This window comes from Athene cunicularia (genome assembly GCF_003259725.1).
Source record: "Athene cunicularia isolate RWA chromosome 4 unlocalized genomic scaffold, athCun1 chr4_part1, whole genome shotgun sequence".
Lineage (NCBI taxonomy): Eukaryota > Metazoa > Chordata > Aves > Strigiformes > Strigidae > Athene > Athene cunicularia.
Window position 1 is genome coordinate 28,668,787 of NW_020799098.1, and position 21,843 is coordinate 28,690,629.

The 21,843-nt window shown below is 40.9% G+C and overlaps 1 protein-coding gene across 1 annotated transcript in view; it reads right to left on the minus strand.

The window, feature by feature from the left end:
- Positions 1–21,843, minus strand: part of SCFD2 (sec1 family domain containing 2) — a gene marked incomplete at its 5' end in the record, with an annotated part of 197,228 nt that overhangs the window by 13,590 nt on the left and 161,795 nt on the right. The window lies entirely within an intron of this gene.

The following is a 21,843-nucleotide window of genomic DNA, read 5'->3' on the forward strand; positions in this document are numbered from 1 at the left end:
CCAAGAAAAATGGGAAGCATCTGTACTAAATACAGCAGAAATGATAGCTACACATCGAAAGAGCTGTATTACCATAAAAAAGTCCTTATCCCTCAAAGTGACAGAGCTACTACTTTTAATGTATTCTTCCAAAGCACTTCTGCTAAGATATAATGCTTATCTTCTATTGAGGCCAAACTCCATTTAAAGGGTCATGCAAAAGGTTCCTCCATGCGACCAGGCAGTGCCTTGACAAGGAGAAATTCTTAGCCCTGGCTCCATCCTCCTCACCATGGGACCTATATTGTACACAAGCATTGAAAAAAATGCTTTCTCAGCTGACCTGCTGATAAGAATTGGACAAGTGAGAGATAACTGGGTCACCTGGTATTTGCATGGCCCTGTCAACACAGCTGTACACTTTAGACATCTCTTCTTGCTTGACTCCTCATCCCTGTAGGGGGAGATCCATCATACACACACACACACATATATATATATACACACACACACACACACACACACACTCACTCCTGCTTATTGCCAGTGTCTTCTCTGAAGGATGCTGCTGTAGTAGTTTGTGTGTCCATTCCCCAGTCCTGCAATTGGTCCTGAACTGACAAACCTCTATGCAGATTGCTGCTGAGAGAATGGGGTGTCCCTGCAGGTCTCAGCACCTGATAGCTTGCATCATGCTGCACCAGCGGAGCCCAGCACTAAAAACAGATATCTAAACTGTTGTGAAGGCACCTGGATTTTTGGGTGGGAGGACTCTGAACAAACTTTCATCTACAGCTGACAGAGGACAGAATCCTTGTGCACTAAAGCAGCAACAAAAAAGATGGTACCTTCAAAATTTACAGGGAATTTGTAATAGCTCATCTGGATCACCTTTCACATCTTTGCATTTTGTACAGCACAATATATATATAATATATACGCAAACACACACACTTACAGAGGTCTGAAACTGTTCCTACAAGATGGTGATTAGACACTGAGCTTTCATTTGTCTGAATATTATTTGTTGAAAGGCTCCAAGTTGGATCCCCAGCAGAACAGATAAAATGACCACTTCTGCAGGGCTACATCAAACCATGCTGCTGAGGATATGTGCCATTATAACCCACAAAGCAACGAAGTAAACATGAACTGGGCCTCAGTGACTCCCATGTTGTAATTCTAAGGCATATATTTTTGGATAGGGCTCTTGAAATTAATAATATTTATTTTTAAATGAGTGCAAAATAACTTACAGAAATATTTTTGTTGTTATGTATGTGCAAGATCTCCATGCTCGGATACTCAATTGACCAATCTGAGTTTTGCATTTGGCTGAGGAGCCTGTGTGCTGTCAGTAAAAGCCCTGAACACAAGCTCCACTCTGCAGCTCATTATCTCACTCCACTAGTGTTCGTGAAATCACAGAGATGGCTCCTGCGAGTGATCTTGTGCCGGTTTATGTGCAAGGGAATGGTGTCCAACAGCTGAAAAAAGTGAAACTGAACACCCCCTGGACAGATGAGGTCGATAAACACTCTGAATAACAAATCCTGGTTTATATTTATCACTAGCACAGGTAAAATATTCATCAATCTTGTATTGTCAGTGTGCTTTTATCCTGTCTGTGGGAAAACAGGAATGAGAAAATGGGCACTCCCTGTTAGCTTCCAACTCAGAGGCTGTGCATATTTAATAGTTAACATTTATAAAGCATTTTGCATATGAAAATTAAAATTAAGAGCCATATCTCATTATTGTATTACTCTATTTTTGTTTTCTCTGAGAGACAAGCTTTCTCTGTTTTAGCCATATTAGAGATAAGCATCTCCTAGCTAATGTAAGTAGTGATATTTTCTTTGTCCTCTCTTCAGTCCTTTATCAACAAAAGCCATGCTTTTGGCCAAGCCACCTCTGCAATGTTTCCTTTTGCTAGCAAATGCAAGTCCCTCCTGTTGAACAAGTTCAGGCAAAGCAAAAAACACATCAGGCTTGCTTTGCTTTGCACACTCTTCTTTTTTTCTTAATTGTTTATTTTCTTGGACCATTTAGAAGCCTTTTGTTTTGGCCCTACAGTTACTTTTGTCATGAAAAGAAATGATTGTTTCTTTCTCCTGTTGGCATCACTACTCTCTTTTTATTTTAACAAGAGGATTTTGACCAAGAAGTTTCAAACCAGCTTGTCTCTTCCCACTTCTGGAACTGCAGGGCAGTTTCTTTCCAGTGGACATGGTCTGGCTTTGTGGCTGGAAGCAAGATGCTCCTCACCTTGCCTGGCCCAGTACATCCCACTTTGCTTTTTGTTACTGGGTCAATCTTCTCTTGAGCAATTTCTCAGTGAAGCGCAGCCTCTGTAACATCACTCACTGCTCAAACTCATTGCCAGGGAAATGATCTCTAGAGCTCAGGCTTTCCTTTACAGCTTGTGGGCTGGAGGAGGCCACGAAATCATTCACCCTCACAATCTGTTTCACAGGCCACATGGCTTCATGACTGTCACCTGAACCAAGACAGGAGCCTTGGCATGTTCAACTGTGCTGCCTGGCAGACTGAAGCATATCTCAAGGAGCACTGGACCAGGGGCTCAATGTGCACTTCCAGTCTCTACAGCAGAGCAGGGTGCTGGACCCACTTTGGGACTCAGGGGGCCACTGGGAATGGAAACTGGTTTCACGCCAGTTTAAGGCTGACCAGATGGAGGGAAAAGAGGTGTATTTTCAAAGGTTTCTCTAAAATGTGGCTTCCTTGGGACTTCTGATCCAGAAATATCACATATCTGGGGAAGTCATGGCTATCTTTTTCCAGCCCGACATCCAGTTCTTATTTTTTAAAAGAAAATTTAAAAAAATATGTTTTATTTGCAATCCCTTATTGTTAAAATAAATAACAAAATCTCGGGTTCTCTGAAGGTTGCTGCCTACCTGTCACATTGCAGTAGGCTTAAAGAGAGGAGGAGGGTTTCTCTCCAGCCTGGAGAACAACAGAAGCTTGTGTTGTACAAATTGCCATTGGCTGCTACAAATCACCTCCCGTTCACACCTTCTCATTGAATGGGGCTGTGTGCGCATATGGAGAACAGAACACAATCTCTATTCTCTGCTCGATTCATGCTACCAAGAAATCTGCTCCTTTTACAACAATGAAGAGGTGGAATACATTAGCTGCTGCACAGCTCATGTGCTAATTAAAACTACTCTTCCTGTTACTGTTTTTTCACGGGAAGTTAAATTGCATTAGGAGAGGGTGCTGAATAAATTCCTTTGAATCCCAAGCCCTATTATATATGGGAAAAGGCATTTAAATGAAATTTGGGGATTTCCTGTCAGACTTTAAGAAGTCCAGTTGTGGAAAAAAGAAAATCACCGTTAAACAGCACAGGACTAAAGATTTTAAAGCACATATCTGAGATCTCGATGGTATCCCAAGAAGAACATAACCTAGCTCTGCAGTTAGCGGTGCCCAACCTCACTGATATTGCTTCTGTTCTGCTTCCATTTGCTTGTACTGAATTTGAGAAGAGAGAGAGACCACCAGGAGCTTCATTCAGCATCTAACAGGATGAGCCTACTGGTCCTTATTTTTTACTTACTTTTGAACTTTTTCATCAGAGAGAGCACATCTCCTCTTAAGCTACATAGCTGCATAACCATTAGCACCAGAAGTAATTTTCACAAGAAACTTGAAAAGAGAGAATAGAGATGCTCTTCTCTACCTTCTGGAGTGACCCAGAAACCAAACTGCACCAGTTTTTCTACTGATTTCTGAAGCTGGAAGGAATATACCCTAAGAAATGCACACAGACATCGTAAACCCACAAGATCTATAATTATAGAGTAGCATCTGATTGATTATTTCCTCCCTGAATGCAACAAATGAGAATTTCAGACCTGTGTATGAGAAAACTTTTCACTGTCTTTTGTCTCTTCTGGTAGGTGGTCCAGGTGTTATAAACAAACTTGTTCTTTCTCTAAAGCTGTATGTTAATTATTAGCACTTTGTGAAGGTCTTTGGTACTTCCAAGACATCACTGAAAGGATACGATTCTTACAAAGTTAAAAATTTAGGAACTCTGAAAGTTCACCAGTTTACTCTTTTTACTGGTATTAACTTAGGCTCTCTCTATAGCCCATTTACAGAAATAAACCAGTGTAAACCCTGCAAACCCTGGAATGGACCTGGCAGAGTAGCCAAGCCATTTTAGAAGCATGCACTGAAGCATGGGCTAAACCAGAAAACTAGTACTTCAAAAAAGAGAAAATCCAGCATCAGGATTGCATTATGCAAGCTATTTTCTAGATATGCAGAGATAATTTGATTGTCAGTGAAAGACTGAGGCAGAGATATAGTGTGTCTTGAGGGTCAGAGCTCAAAACACAGCACTGTGATATTAAACTAATGAAAATCTTCTATTTTTATACTTCAGATGATAGCATAGCAATGGGGGGTCTTCTTTTTCTAGCAGATAAATCTAAAAGCATACATATGTATACCCACAGCCATATGTTTGAAAATAGTTTTGAAATATTCATGCATTAAGATTGTTATGAAAAAGTAGGTATGAATGCATACAGTTACACAGACCACGGCTGTTTGCTGCAAGGGAAAAAAAAGTGCAAAAACCAAAACTAGGATGACATTTGTGTGATTCTCCTCTCACCTTTTTTCCTGATAGATTCTGCCATGCATTTGAATCTTTATTCTTAAACCTGATTTGTATGAAATTGTGGGCTCTGCTGCATCTAAAAGGGAAGCTGGTGAGTGCAACACTGTGGGACCAGGAAAGACAGGCCAGAATACAAAACATCTGTCACTTCTCAACAGCAATGTCAGCGGAAGGTGACAAATCAGAATTTATCCATTTTAGTTTGGGGCACTACAGAAGAAAGGTGCATTTCCTAGTCCTTGAGAAGAGAGAGTCCAGAGGGAACAGACACAGTGGTGCCCATGACAACTTCCCTTGCAGCACATGGCATGTCTCTGCCCCTGGGGATGGAGAGGGTCCTTCTCTGCGCTTGATCAGCCCTCTGCATCCCCAGCCAGAGCGAGCACAGGGCCTGCTGGGGCAGCCACAGCTGTGCTCCTGGTAGCTCCCAGTGAGGAGCAAGAGGGGTAGGAGCTCATCAGTTGGGGAAGGGGCAGGTGCAGGGGTGCAGAGACAACCTGTCTATACCCACAGTCTCGGGATGCTCTTGCCCCATACCCTACCAGTGACCACAGCAGATTTCCAAGCTATGGTCCCATTTCAACCCCTTTTCTCACTCTCCCTCTTCCCTTCCCTCTTCCTGTGGTGGGCCCTTGCCCCAGTCATACCTCAGCCCTTCATTGCATCTGGGAAACTGAACTCAGCTTGGACCACACTGCTGTGAAACCACTCTATCCCCATGGCCCTCCTTGCAGAGAGGCAAGTTATTTGTGCACTGGAGGCGAAGAGCCTGAAACTCCTCTGAGGCGTCAAAGCAGTTAGCATCACAGCCAGAGCAGGAACTCTGGATTTCCCAGCCCTGGGCTTGATCAGCCCTTCTGCCAGTCCACACAGCACCGACTGCAAATGTTAGCAGGCAGAAAGATAAACAGAGGGAAGAAGGAAAGCAAAGAAGAGCAGCATATGGGAAAAACATTAGAAAAGAGAGGGAAAATGTATGCGATGCTAAAAATCAGAGCAGAATGTTTTCCTCCCTCAATTATTAGCAACATCTGATTTGAACCTATTTGAAACTTGAGGTTTGCAAGGAGGATCGCTGTAGGGCTTCAGCTGAAGTCTGAAACTTCAGAATAAATCAAAGAGATTATCTGAAAAGCCACACAACAGAGAAGGTCAGCTCTGTGTTTCTATAAATGTCATTTACGATCTGATTGGCACATGGAGAATGAAAACACAGCGGTGTGCAGGGATGCTCAGGGCCAGTCACCCGCACCAGGCAGTGTAAGTGAAAGTATGGATGTGGTGTCTGTGATGTGAGGAGACACAGTCTGACCCACCGCCAAGGAAACCAAGGGAGCGAGTATTGCAACCGACAAAAGTGTTTGTAGTTTATTTTCAACACAATAAACATCTTCCATTTGAGAGAAAGCCAAGGATGATTTTTTAAAGAGTAACTAAATTTGGAATCCTAAATCTCCACTTCAGCTTTTAAATAAGCCTCCAAACTTTAGCAGTGCTGAGCATCCAGGGATCACACATGTGTGTCTCCATGGGCAGTTTTTATACAGGGATACATCCTGTGAGCTCTGGAGCTCACCAGGGAGGGATGGCAAGAGTCAGCAGTGTGCTTGAAAAGCTTGTTGTTGGCCTCAAGTCTTTGAACCTCTTCTGGAAACTGCTCTTTGGCATTCAAGAGATGCACAGCCCGTGTGGCTAAGTACTTTGCTGGATCTCAAGTTTTAAAGCTACACATGTAAAATTCTGGCCACTTACCTATGTGATTAAATATGGATTTAAGACCTACCTTTGGAGAGTAGTTTTTTTATTTTATTTTATTTTATTTTGGCCTCAATATCTGTCACTTGGACATTTCCATTTTACGGGAATATTTTATTGCCTTCTTCTTGCCAAAATTCAACAGCACAACAAGTAATATCAGCTTTTATGAAGCACTGCAAACTCAGTACTGGAGGCTCTCAAGTTACATGAAATTAAACCTGTCAGTTCAGTGAACAATTACAGGGAAAACCTACAGAATTTACTAGAATAAATTACATAAATTAATTGCAGGGGGAATTTCAGTTAGGCTCAGATGTGCTTTCTGAAGGAAATTAATGTAACAAATTCATTAGGGAACCATTCAGTTGCTCCCTCAAGTAGTCCATATCTTAATTAAAAAACCACACATGTTAATAAAGCTATGGTAAATGCCCTGTAAGTCTAATAAGGCCTCCCAATAATGTTGTTGCAAGAACTTATTAAGACTCTAGGTTTTACTAAACGATATAGAGCTTTATAAATATACCACCCTAGGACCTACACAATCAAATGTCCTCAGTCTTTTGCCAGTTATTCACAGCTAACCTCCTTTTGTCTTCTGACTGGTGGTTACACTTTGTCAAGGACAGATTTTAGCTCCCATCAAGAGCTTTCCTGTTATTCATGCATCAGCCAGCACCTTTCAGTGATGCTATGAAGTTTCACCCTTGGATCTGCTGCCTCTAACCTACTCTGCAAGGTACTCCAAGCAGGACTATGGACATGAAGGACAAATGATATGTGGGGAAGGGGGATGAGGTTCGTGTCCAGCTAGCAGCGGGTGAGGCAGCAAGTACTACCAGTATGGCAATGCCTCCCTGGACCGCGTGCACCAGAACAGGGGACACTTTGCATGTGAGAAGTGGTATGGCTGTCCTCCTTCAGACCAGCCGGCATGGTGGGACGCAGATGGGACCCTGTCACTGGCTTTTCCAACATACCTACTCAGGACCTAATAGCCCTCTTTCTTCCTCCAAGATCTGCAAGCTGCCATTGCATGAGAGACCACCTGGGTCCAGACAAGCCTTTGTTTAGGCTATGGCCTTGCTTATGCTCAAACAGTGCTGTTAATTGAATGCAAAGAAAAGTGTTCCTAAGCAACTGTGTTTAAACCCTTTATAAAGAAACACTCCAAAGGCCTGTTTTGTCTCTGCACTATGAAGCAGCAGAGCAGGGAGGAAGCTCATGTAGAAGTCCACAGGAGTCTAGATGCTCTACCCACTCAGCCTCAGAAGGGAACCTCAGGAAAACATGGCAAGATCTGTAAATGTCCTTTTTTATATAAAAATTTTCTTCTATATGTTGACTACAAGGAATCATACTTTTAAAACAACAATAAACTGAAATAGGTCTTTCAGGATTTTTCTTTGATTTTTTAAATCTTTTTTTAGCTTAGACAATAGAAATAAGCAAGATTGATGTTTTTTGCGTTCACAGTCAAATTTGATTGTATGTTCCTCATCCTGACAAGTCAAGCTGCAGACTAATTGAAAAATGCTTCCTTCTGAAAACAACTGTTCTAACTAGAATTTTAAAAAATGCATGAAACCATTTCAACTGATGGATCTAAGAATGATGGTAATGTAGAAATGTCCAAGAGACATTTTATTTCCCAGTTTAAGTGCTGAGACAAACTAGAACTCATGGTGTCCTTAAACTGGTGAAGGCACCTTTACACAATAACATAAATGTATAGAAACTTAAGATCACAATTAAAACTAATAGTTGTAATCTATTTGTCAGCTACCAAAGCAAAACAGTATTTTTAACAGGAAGACAAAAATAATGACATTTTAATGGTATGTAATCTATTCAAAAAGGCCTTTTCACCCTGTATTCTATACAACAGGTGAAAAGCCATCTGAACACTGACAAGGATAACAGGCACTTAGGCTACATTCAATGGGCTCTACTTAATAACAGATAATAATTGCAATTTTATTTTTCCCCCTTATACTAATTAACAGAATTACGGCACATCCCTTAAGTGCCTCTTGCTTTAAATTCATAGCTATGCTCAGAATAATTTCCTTGTTTCTCTTAAAAAAGTCATAGATTACCTTCTAAAATTAAAATTAAATGATAAATGGATTAACTTTTAGCCAAAACACTAGAAGGTTGTTTTCCAGGAGAGACAGCATGAAAAAGATAAGAAGCTAAATGCCAATCCTGTATTAATCTACACCACTGTGACAGTTTTAATGCTAACAGTGGGTAGAAATACAGTGTAACAAGTTTACAAAGTTCATGGTAGTAAGAAATGGAGCTGTCAGAGAAACAAAAATATCACAGATTTCCAGTTCTTGTAATATTTGAAATTTGAGCACGAAAATCTGACAAATGACACACCATTTTTCGATATAATTTATGTACTGTTCAGCTAGCATTGCACTAACCAACTAGAAGACAAATGAAAGAAAGACTAAATGCCACACTCACTGTAATTATGACAGAACAAATAATGTATAACAATAAGTTCTCTGAAGGGCTAAAGTTAATCTATGACCTTAGAGTTTATAGCTTAACTGCAATTTTAAAAGAAAAAAATATATTGTTTGAGCTGCACCATGCTCAGTTCTGAAATCCTGATTACAGAAAGCATTTGGTGCGCTTAACCATATGTGAAGTCCCACTGAAATCCAGCCAGAATACCTTATTTTAGCATCCCAACTCCCCAGGGAAGAGAAATCTTACTACTCTGGTTTTACTACAGGCAAATAATTAATTTTAAAACAAAATATGCAAAATTATTGTGAACAAGAATAATGCCCAGCATAAGTGGACATTTCATGGTAACTCCTCCAGTGATTTTTAATTCAAATTTCAATTAAGTGTCTCACAGGGTTGCCTTTTTCAAAACACATTTTTCTGACACTAGCAACGATGTATATATTCACAGTATATGTTAATGACACAGAAGGTGAATATTTCCATTTTGTGGCTAAATTTCAAGCCACAAACTGGTAGATGGATCATCTTGTAAATCACCATCCAGCAGCTTAGGCACAGGCTCAGGAGCTGCCTGGTACTATATGCCCACAGGGCATCTATGGACTTAGCTGGCTCCATCAGATGCTGCTACCACCTAAATAAAATACTAACTCCAGGCTCTGCCTCCCCAAGTGTAGCACACAGCTGCCTATGGTGTGTGAAAACGTTAATGATGCTGAAAACCAGATAAACGTGGCTCATGATGCTCTGATGGAGACTGAGGGTTAAACAGGGCAAGGACCATTTTATACTTCTTTTGTTCCTGATGAACATTCCCTGAGAATGAACATTGACACTGGACACTGAGGTGGAATATGGGGATAAAATAGGGTAAGGGCATAACAGCTGTTCTATCCTCCAAGTGAGGATAAGTGAAGTATAAAAATTTTCAGAGAAAAAGAACAGAAATATTTATGGTAAAGGGCTTCATTGCATAACAAAGAAAAACACATAATATCGAAAGCAACAGTCACAATTCTCCACACTAAAATCAGGAGTTCTACTTTAATGGCAACCTACCACATTGCAAGTTGTAGATGACCAAGGGCAAAAGGCTAGAAAGCGTAACGCTGAAATTTTCTGCATTTACACCATGGCAACTCTCAGCCCTCAATGGAGCTATTTCACCCTGCTACCGTCAGTGGCATCACGTACATAAATGAAGGGTTACATCTCCCTGGTGCCCTGATCTCACCAGGGGACACGGCCAGCAAGGGGCTGGCTGAGGCTGCAGGAAAGCTGCTGCAATTTGCACTCTCCCAGTCTAAGAGGCTTAGCATCCCGTTGGACACCAGGGAGGGAAATGGGGAGAAAGCAGTGAACAGGTGGTAAAGAAGCCATGAGTGCATCCCCCCAGCTGGTCACACGTGTGCCACCTAGGCAATAGGTGTATATAGGGCACAGATGTCCATATTCTGCAGGCAGATGAGAATTTACACCAAAGCACAGCCCTCTCAGGCCCTTCCATCACAAACAACAGTGATCACATCGAGGACCATGTGTGGTTTAATTCCTGCTCAGCATCCATTTTGTGTTAGCAGCTCAACTGTATTCCATGCTGTGCATACAACAGATCTGCTGGAGACAAACCCCTGTCTCTGGTGAGTCACTGTATTGATCTACTGACTTGATGTGATGCTACTGTGTTTCAAATCTTCCCCTACAGAATACACAGTGAAAAACTGCCACCATTTGTACAACTAACTGTCTGTCTGTAAAACACAATGTTGTACATGTGGGCTTGGGATGCCCGAGTCAATTCTTGAAGCTATGAATCGTGAACAATTTAATTCTGATTTAAAAGCAAGCTGTATTGTCTGTCACCTTAACAGAATTTGATATTAGAATGCTCTGCATCTACATAAAAAGGTAGATGATTGTTTAGAGTTTATTCTACAGCATGGGTGATTATGCTATTTGGAATAAGCATTATGTCTCTAACAAGATTAGGAAAACCCTATTTTTCAGAGGCATTTACTCCTCTTCATGAATCTCATCGAAACATCTATGCAAACCCAGAATTACATTTGGAGTCAGAAATAAAACAGGAGAGGTCTTGGCAAGTTTCTCTCTTCAGCTTTGGTTTAAGCGGTTGTTTATATTTTTCATCACCCGCTGTAAAACTATTTCATTTGAAATCATTGCTGGAGAACTGTTTCAAAAAATAACTCTTCTTGTTTTGGGAATATTTCACATCTCAGTGAGAATAACATCCTATAAAAAGTACCTTCACAGAAGATTTTTTCTTTATGAAAGCAGATAACACTGACTCATCTAAATGATTTAAAAGTCTTTTTATGCTCAGCTACTCTTATAATCCACTGAAAACAGTGCACTGCGCTTTGCAGAGATCATAAGAATACAGACCAGTCCAAACATCTAAATCTGCAGATAAACAAGAAAAAGGCAACAAAGTAAAAAGCATGGGCAGAAAGAACAATAATAAAGCCATAAAAAAATGGAAGTTGGAAAGAAAGCACTGCAGGAATTGTCCCACTTTATGTTAATTGTAAAGTTGAAATTAATGTTATACAAGAGACAAAGCAGACTGAATAAAGCATACTTTGGGTGAACAGCAAAATAAAAGAAGTAAAGCAGTGGAAAGGATCTGAAAGAGGAGAGAAGGAACCCTACTACAGGAAGATGGAGCAATGTGGCACCATTTGTTTCCAAAGGATGAACGACACCACCATGTGCCAAGCTGCCCCTTCCTTCATATACAAGGGTGTTGCAGCTGGCCACTGTCAAGACACAGCAGATCCCTGACTACGAATAACAAAAATTATACAATTACTGCTTATTTTTATTATTTTTCTTGTCTATTAACTAGAAAGCATAGTGTAGTGCAGATGACAAGTATCAGTCAATGAAGTAAATGATCAGCACCACAAGCCGCAAGCGCATGCATAGAGGGATGAAGTATCCTAAAGTAGAATAAACTCATATTCATAAACCAGATAATAATAACATATGCAATAAATAAAAAAAGACACTGGCAGAGGCCTCAGTTTAGCAGAAAACATAAACACATTTTTTCTCCTGGTGAAACTGGCTGCTCATGGCTTGGATGGACACACGCTTTGCTGGGTAAAGAACTGTCTGGATGGCCGGGCCCAAAGAGTTGTGGTGAATGGAGTTAAATCCAGCTGGTAGCCAGTCACGAGTGGTGTCCCCGAGGGCTCGGTTTTGGGGCCACTCCTGTTTAACATCTTTATTGATGATCCAGACGAGGGGATCGAGTGCACCCTCAGTCAGTTTGCAGATGACACCCAGTTGGGTGGGAGTGTTGATCTGCTCGAGGGCAGGGAGGCTCTGCAGAGAGACCTGGACAGGCTGGAGCCATGGGCTGAGCCCAACTGGAGGAGTTTCCATAAGGGCAAATGCCGGGGGCTGCCCTTGGGCCACAACAACCCCCAGCAGCGCTACAGGCTTGGGGAGGAGTGGCTGGAGAGCTGCCAGTCAGAGAGGGACCTGGGGGTGCTGATTGACAGCCGGCTGAACAGGAGCCAGCAGTGTGCCCAGGGGGCCAAGAAGGCCAATGGCATCCTGGCTTGTGTCAGCAATAGCGTGGCCAGCAGGGACAGGGAAGGGATCTGACCCCTGTACTCGGCACTGGTGAGGCCGCCCCTCGATTCCTGTGTTCAGTTTTGGGCCCCTCACAACAAAAAGGACATTGAATGACTCGAGCGTGTCCAGAGAAGGGCAACGGAGCTGGTGCAGGGTCTGGAGCACAGGTCGTACGGGGAGCAGCTGAGGGAACTGGGGGTGTTTAGTCTGGAGAAGAGGAGGCTGAGGGGAGACCTCATCGCCCTCTACAGCTGCCTGAAAGGAGGTTGCAGAGAGCTGGGGATGGGCCTCTTTAACCAAACAGTAAGTGACAGGACAAGAGGTAATGGCCTCAACTTGCACCAGGGAAGATTTAGACTGGATATTAGGAAGCATTTCTTTCCAGAAGGGGTTGTTAGGGGTTGGAATGGGCTGCCCAGGGAGGTGGTGGAGTCCCCATCCCTGGAGGTGTTTAAGAGTCGGGTTGACACAGTGCTTAGGGATATGGTGTAGTTGGGAACTGTCAGTGTTAGGTTAATGGTTGGACTAGATGATATTCAAGGTCTTTTCTAACCTAGATGATTCTGTGAAATATTCAACTTAAAAGGTGTGATAGGATGAAGTTAGGCCAGTGTTGAATGAGGGTTAAACTCTCTGGTTTAAATTCAGAAATAACTGTGCTATTTTAATTAACAAACAATTAAACGGCTTGTGGAGTTGATATAGAATGTCTCTTAAGCACTTAAGAATTAACATTTTTTGTCTTTTAAACAAATCAAAAATGTATGCACTGGTGAAAACACAGCTTTTAACACAGGCTCGAAGAAGTAACAACTGATAGAAAATGCCTGGGATCTGTAGTCATTTCCATTTAGTATAAATTGTGAATGTTTCCAGGAAAAAGAAATAATGAAAAACACTCATAATCTTGTAGAGAAGTTTCAACACCTGCTTATTTATTGTGGCCAAAAGAATAAGGATAATATGATTTATCCTTCAAACATATGGCAGAAGCTTAGGGATTTTTTTCATTAAATTGTGCCTGCCTAAGAATAAAAGAGGACATGTAATTTCAAAATTAATCAGAATTTTTTTAAATGTTTTTGTTTAGGAAACAGACATTTGCAAATGCAAGCAACCAGCCAAGTCTGAAGGACTGACAGCAGCTATTTCACCATGAGGCTGATCTGTGGCAGCCCAATGCTGTTTGCTACCACGGGACTGGGCAAGTGCAGCTCAGGGACCCAGACAACCCAAAGACTGTCATTTGCAGGGTGCTCATACAGTGACAAACATATAACTGAAACAGAAATATTTATAATAATATATCTAAGCTACTAGGTTCCCAAATGATCAGTAGACCTAGGTGTGCTTCCATGGATCTCTACCACATGTAATGAAGCCTGGAGAGGAGGAATCTCTGAGACTCCTACCATAACCACGTTTCATTTCAGAAGGAGAAAATATTGGCTAATGTTGGTCCTGAAGTCCTTATACCAGTTTGTGACCGCTAATCAAAATTAGTACTTCCTGCACAGGGAAGAACTATATGAGGATGTAGTTGTAAATGTAAACACTGTGAAAAATCACATCTGTAGCTTTTTCTCCCATGTTTGAATTCAACACCGAACCTGACTGAACCTTTCACAGTGTTGTCTCCCTCATTCACTACTAATTATAATTAATCAGGAATGCATTCATAACGGTTTGTTAATTTTCCCTGCATGGTTCTCTCTTGTACAAAGCCATGCAGAGAAAGAAAGACATCTCCCACTTCCATGTAGATCTTGAAATCAGAAGAGTGGCCTCCTTTTCCCCACTTTCAATCTTTTAGTCAAAGGACTGATGAAACTGGTGAAAGAGAAGTTTAGGAATAAGCCAAGAAATTGTAAAAAAACACCCACATCAGAGAAACGGTGAGTTACCTGCTTCCTTTATGCATTTACTGACAAACTTGGTCCTCACCTTTCCCTAGTAAGCTGGCAGCACATGAATGCTGCCCTCTGTAGCTAATTTTTGATTGCTACTTCACCTCACTTTTGCTTCACCTAATTTTTAAGCTCAAGAAAAGGAGAACTTTGAAAACAAAACAGCACTCCTCTTGTCCTGTTGAATATATATCTATCTTCTTCAAAGCTTTGTCTCTGTGCAACAAGGATGTGTAAAGCCCAACCCCTGACAGCTAACCTGCCTTCTCCTCACTAACTTCTAGCAGCTTTGGGCACAAAGGACTTTGTCATCAGTTATTTTCTTCTGGCTGTCATTCTATATGGCATGTAGTAAATACACTGTCTTCTTGCACAGGTATTTCCTCTCTTCGTTGGGGCATTGCCACTGGAAATTAGTTAGTGTCAATCTTTATGCTATAGGAAGATGGCAGAAGGCAGCACCACGATCAGGCTCCCAGACCAAGCTCAGACTGTGTGCTGCAGTGCAGCACGACACTGTTCAGCTCCTGGGAAAAGCACCGTCTCACAAGGACAGCTGCATCATCTCACAAGAAGGCTGGAGTGCTACATTTTCTGGGCATAGCTGTTCTGCTTCTGGTTTCAGAGCTGATTGGACACATCCAGCTCTCCCCAAGCAGAGCACACAGCAAGCAACAATCCCCCTGCACTAGGTGGAATATCATGTTTAAGCTTATACCATGATCCTCCAATCTTGAACTGTCCTGTCACAGCTTATGGCAATTCTCTGCACTCCCAGAAGTTTAATTAGACCTCTTCTTGATCTTGCAGAATCGCATTTGGTTTATGTTGATTATTGGCCATTTAAAAGTATTCTGAAGTGGGATTAATCTCTAATAGTGTTAGCCATCTGAAAATCAGAAATCTAGTCCACACTCATTATCTCATCCCAGGGAATCTCCTGGAAAGGCCAGTCTGTCTGCACCAACTATAGGTAGACTCTAGAAAGCTTCACCTGCTAACACCAAACTCTGTGAAATAATTCCCACTTCCAACTAAAGGCCCAAGTCATTAACAAGGAATAAGCTAAAGTCATACAAATCTGAGATAAGAAAAAAGATTAACCTGTAGACCAGAAAAACTATGACAAGCATAATAAGGCATGTGTTGTTCTTCTAAAACTCAACTATGAATAGATGCTACCGTCAACCCCCAGCACATTTAAAGTCAGAAACGCTTACACTGCAGATATAAATAAACTGTCCTACTTCCTGCTTATGCCAACACTAAAGAAGGAAAAAAGTAGAGAGGTATCAGATAGATTATACCTTATCCTGGGAATGATAAATGGAACACGATCCATTTGTGAGGAGTCTTGAACATGTATAATACTTGTTTTACTTATTTGGGTTTTTTTTACATAGTCTTTTTCATAGCTTCTCTACGATGTTGCACCAAAGTAAAAATTTAGTGTCTCACCTTCGTAAAGACTGCTTTGACCAACTCCTGTAGACAAAGGGAGTCAAACAAAAGCAGAATGAACCCAGCTGAGCAGAAAAGCAGCAGAATCTGAAGTTCCAATGTGTGAGCTGAAATGGACACACGTTGCCTTTCAAATCTAAGAGTGTTTTTGCAGAGCTAGCAGCTATAAAAACATATTTACAGTTGTAAGTTGAGTAAATTTGATATGAGTCACAGTGCCTGTAAACAACCCCCACAGAGTTTGCAAGTCGTTTCTCTGCATATACCCACTTGAATTCAATTGAAGACTGAATAACCAAGTAACTGCAGAATACCAAATGCAGTATATAAATGTATGAGAGCAGGAAAAATGACACAGGCAACTACAGTCTAGTAACTTGCATTTTAAACAGGCATAAAGTTCAAGCAGATTTTGAAAAGAAAAACCAAGTGTTAAAAATGAATGATAAAAGCTGACAAATGCAGGTGAAAACAAGGCTGGCCATACATCTTTCTGGGTGAGATAACTGACTGTTCAGCTGACAGAAGACTGGTAGATTAAGTCTATTCAGATTTCAGTAAAACATTTGATACAGTGTCACCTGGAGAATTAGTTTGGAGTGAAGAGATGGGACTAATAAAAGAGTTGTAAGGAATGGGCTGAAGGAGACATGATGACAATAGCCTGTGCTAGACAGTCTTAGTGATGTTCCTTGAGGATTGGTCTTACTATTTTTCTTGATGACTTCTGCACAAAAAGTAGGAGCACTGATGACAAAATTATGAGGTATTGTCAAAGGTAGGAGCCTGAAACATAATACAAGATTTAAGTTCTGAAGCACCAGAAATGAGACAAAGCAGAGCAGTACAGCAATACAACATGAGAAAAACCTCACCAGCGTCAACGGCTTAATGGGCAATAATAAGAAATCTCTCCATCAGCTGGGACTCTATGATGGAAAACAGCAGGAAGAGAAGGATCTGGGTGGTATTAGTTGATCTAGGTATGATCCTGAGCTACCAGCACCGCATGAAGCATGCAAAACTTACCAGATAAGATACTTCCTGTAGATACACAGACATGATAGCTCTATCCTAAAAATGGTAAAACTTCAACAGAAACAATTTTGGTCACTGGTGTTTGAGATACTTGAATTCAAATTGTAACAGGCTTAAAGAAGATCTGTGAGTATGACTACAGAAATAAGAAATCATTTTTATCTAAAAAAAATGGGGCTTCTTCAGCTTAGCAACAGGAAAATTGAAGATGCATAAGTGGGAAAGTAGAATAAAGTATACAACCATCAAATGAACAAGGCCCTCAAAGAGCCTTTGTGTGTGAGTAGTTGTATGCAACTGGAAATAAGAGCCGTTTCAAGATTTTTCTTCACTGAGTTTATAAATGAGATTATATGGTATGTTTGCCCTGAAAGGAGCAGCCAGCCTGATTTGGTGGTGAGGGAGGCACCTCTCTGATTCTGTCTTTCCATGCAGACCCTTGATAATTTCAAACAGTTTTTATATTTTACAGTTTTAATATTACATCTAGGAGAAAAACCATGCAATTGTTCAAACTCTCTATAAATGTTCTCATAAATGCTAATGTGGGATTTTGACTATTAAAAGCATAGAAATGTCTGGCAGCCTTTCTAAAAGCCTGGTTCAGTCTAGCTGCAGGCTGTCGGTGACCAATTTCAACACGCACATTTTTCTGCCCTGACAAGTGGCTCAGTGGATAGCTATGGGACAGCCTGTCTGAGAGGTTTACAACCCACTAATGACAAAGTGCTCAAAGCTGGGAATTGGTCTTTAATAGAAATGAAAATATTTTTCACCCCAGAAAGCTATTACAACTTGCCTTCCTTCTCTCAATGCATAAATGTTGAGTAAGTTGCCTAGCCGTTGGAAAAGGCTGGCAGGAATAGTAAAGCCATCAGAGACCGCAGATGTGTAGCTCTTTCACTTCGCTAATAAGCCAAACTGCTTCGGCATTGAAGGAGTGTGGAAAGGTCACTAGAGAGGCAAAGTAATGAAAAAGTCAAGGCTGAAAGGAAAGGCTTGAAACTAATTGCATGTGTTACATTTCTAAAAGGCAGAAGAAACAAGAGGTTTGCTGGCATACACAGGCTAGCAAATGGAATTCCACAGGATCTGCAATTTGCTCTTACCGGGAAGGACTTGCATCACATACTTCTGGGTGGTGTGGAAAACCAAATGCACTGCCTCACTGTTTAGAAAGCTTAGGTGAATGAATGGAAGGATGAGGCAGAGGATATATCTGTTAAAAAGTGTATTTCAAACACGTCCTGCTGTCTGTACTCCAGAGAACAGGGAGGCTGCATACAGCAATCACCTGGTCCTATAGCCAGCAACATGCGTTTCCTTGCTCCTCTGAAAGTCTGCCCCAGTCGGGGCAAGCTGTAAACCTCTGAAAGATCATCGCTCACATATATTCAGTTAAGCCTTGCTGGATTTTCACCAATAAGACATCTAAGAGTGCTCTTGCCAAACATACTCCAGTCTTTCACAGGACATAGTGCTAACAGAGCAGTCTATCCATCATTGCTAAAGAGCGGCAAGTTGTGATCTGTTAATTCCCAGCTCCTAATTGTGATCAGACAGCAAAAAAATGTGCCATTTTCAGAAAACACTGTGAGTTTGTCCAATTTCCTGGGGTTTACCCAGGCCAAGGCTACTCAACCACTGCGTTGGTGCCATGGGGTTAGACCCACTGCTGCAGCAAGGAGCAGGCTACTAATGGCACCCAGGCAACTGGCAATGATGAGGCTCTGTCAAAAGGTGAAGTCCATATTGAAAATGAGTTGTAGAAAGCTCATTTCTACTTTTTTTTTTTTTTTTTAATGTTTAGTAAGCTGTTAAAACTACAGAGGAATTTAACCAAAAATAACTATACTTATCAATAAATTTATGATGCTGACATCTATTTATTTTATTAAACCTATTCCTTGCCAGGTGCTCCATGAAATTCAGCATCCTGTTTTAATAGAAGACTTGGGAAAAACACATTCATACTTGAGATGCCTAGAGGGTTCTAATCAAGCTCTTCATATTTACTAAGAATGTAAACAAAATGACATGACCTCAGTAGGAATCATTTACTCCATACTTTTTTTACAAAGGACAATAAACATATGGAAGGAATTAAAGAAAGGAAGTCAATAAAGAAGACCAGTTCATCAGAGAAATGGTTTGTATAAAAATAAAATTGCATATGAAAGGGAGGAAAAGTAGGTAACCATAGAAAAATGGGTCAAGTGTGAGGAAGAGTACCCTTTACTTTGGGCAAATGTTTCTTATGTTCTTGATGAAAGTTTTAAGAGCAGCTGCTGCAAGAATGTATAATCAGATGTCAGAAAGCAACAGTCTGCATGTCATATGCAAGGAAGGAATGTTACCAAGTTCCATTTTTAGGAAGCCTTAAAATACTGTAACGAGAAAAAAAAAAAATCACAAAAAAATTTTTAAAAATCACAGACAATCACAGGCCCACAAAACATGGAAATTACTAGGAATATGAGACCTGATACAACCAAGGTTTATTATGAAGCATAGCAGAAGAATCAGAGGCAGCGTACTAAAGTCTACCCAGCAGTAAGCACCAGGAAGATCAGGATGTGACTGAGCATCTTTTCCTGCTTGGAGATCCTGCTCAACTTGAGAGTGGCTGCTCTGCTGCCCTCAGGATGGAGGATCCAAGAACTATCAGAACCAAAAATATCGTGTAATAAGCTACAAATGGGCTGAAAGGCCCAAATCCGTATGGCTCCACATGCCTTTCAGCTCCTCGGATTTTAGAGGAGACTCAGTGACTTCTAGCTGGACTTCTAGCACAAGGGGAATACACTTAGGAAGGATGCATTGAACACTATCAGATGAAATCTCAGAAGACTAAGCAGTCATGGGACATCATGAATTCAGTTTCTCACTGGAGAATATTCATTTGGTTTCGCTGACATTCTTTTTGCTAGCTTATAAGTTATAGCGAGACTGTTATTTTTATATCTTTATGAGAAAAAAAAAATCCACACAAAGTTACTGAAAAAGCAGTATTTGAAAGTGACATCACTGGGGCTCTGTTACAAGATTAGCAGTAAACCTAGGCAGAAGTTTTAAGAACCAGAGGCTCCAGGAGTATTAAAGTTTAAACACAAGTTAATAAGGCTCAAAATATTGCCCTAATCTGTTTAGCAAATATAGGCTTAAAAATTTCAAAAAGGTTCCTTTGGCTAATGGAGAGGTAAGAGACAAGGGACTTGACTTCTAGAGAAGAGGTATCTCTGGAGAGGTAATGTGTGGTGCAAGTGCCTTTCTTCAGGCAATCGCCGGTCTCAATGTGTGCATGTTAACAGAAGAGCCATGATTCAAGTGACTTGAGCTCACAGACCCTTTTTGCTTTTTATGGATACCTGCAAAATAGATTACCAAAGCCAGCTTGATCAGAATAAAAGTCAAAGACTGAACTGGCACATCCAATAGCCTGGATCTTCCAGGGATGCTGGGCAGCATAACCAAGCTTGTACTACTGCTGTCTTAGGTTCCTCTGCTTTGTGTTAAAACCAGCAATTATTGTTTCCCTGACTGTCAACATGTAGCTTCCATAGCCACCACATTTACTTCACAAATTGGGAAGACCATCTGCAAACACCATTGAAACTTCTAGGAATTATTGAAAAAATTTTAAGAAGTTAATTGGGTGGGCTGCACTCTGATTTTATCCCTTGCTTCACAGGGAGCAAAGTGAAGCAAAAGTGAGCACCACTGAAAATCCTTTAGAGCTGCATTAATACAAAACAGAGATGCTAGAAGTGCATTTTACACCAAGCGTATTCTCAGCTAGCAATCAAAAATATTATGTTAGATGTCAGCATTATATGTATCCAGGTTAATTAAATCTTTCCATCTCTAAGCACTAAATTTAGCTTATTTTTCTTACAAGAATAACCAGCATGCCAACCTGCTGTATGGGTGGAGAACCTGAATGCAAAGAGCACACCAAATGTGCTCACTCAGTGCTGTACTGTAACTAGCTGGTTAAGCCTCTTTGTAGCAATGGTTACAGCCTGGCATGCCTAGTCAGGTCTGACAGATGTATTTAACCAATGGACCATACACTTAATCAGAGTGATAGACTCACACTAAAATAGACAGTGGATCAAATTCTTCTGAAGAGTACACCAGCACCCCTCTGGATCATTCAGGAGTGATAATGCAAGTGATAATCATAGGAGCCATAATAAACTTTACAATAAAATTTGGAGGGTTTTTTTTAAAGGCAAGGTTTCTACCTTTCACTTTAAAATCCTTTCATTATAAAAAGATGGCTGATTTATTTCTGCTTTGGTTAGTCTATTATAATGTAACCAAGAGAAATGAAAGACATGGCAATGAACTGTAGTGGTATTAAAGTTCTCCACACTGTATTAAGGTATGTGATATCGCTGTTTTAAGGCATGATTTCAGTTCTAAGTTATACACATAAGACACTCTAAACCACCCTGAAACAGAGCCTGAAGTCTAAATTGCTACCAAAGTCCCAAGCTCAACAGAGAGGCTCACACTTCACTGTTGGAATCACTTCTGAACAGTGATGGCCTTTATATCTCCACTTCCAGATTGCATCTTAACCCTCCAGTAACAGCAACAACTATCAGCTATTAAATGACTTAAGAAAACAGTGAACACATTTTTATCATCTTTTCAGCTACAAGTAAGAAAAGGTTACTTGTGCAGTGTGATCAGACAGCTCTTGGCAAAAGTACAGGCAAAGGCTGTCTGGTCACCATTTTGGTACAGGCAGCCCATGCCTTCCCCAAGTCCCCTTCTCTCTTTTCTTTGGAGAAATCCTTTTAGTAATTCAATATGCAATATCTTTCAAATCAAAGGATTTAAGCCAATTGCTCTGACAGACATCTGGGAGATTCCCTGCCCTAAGGACGAAATCATGAATTTTAGCACAAGTCAGTGTGAAAAAGCTACTTC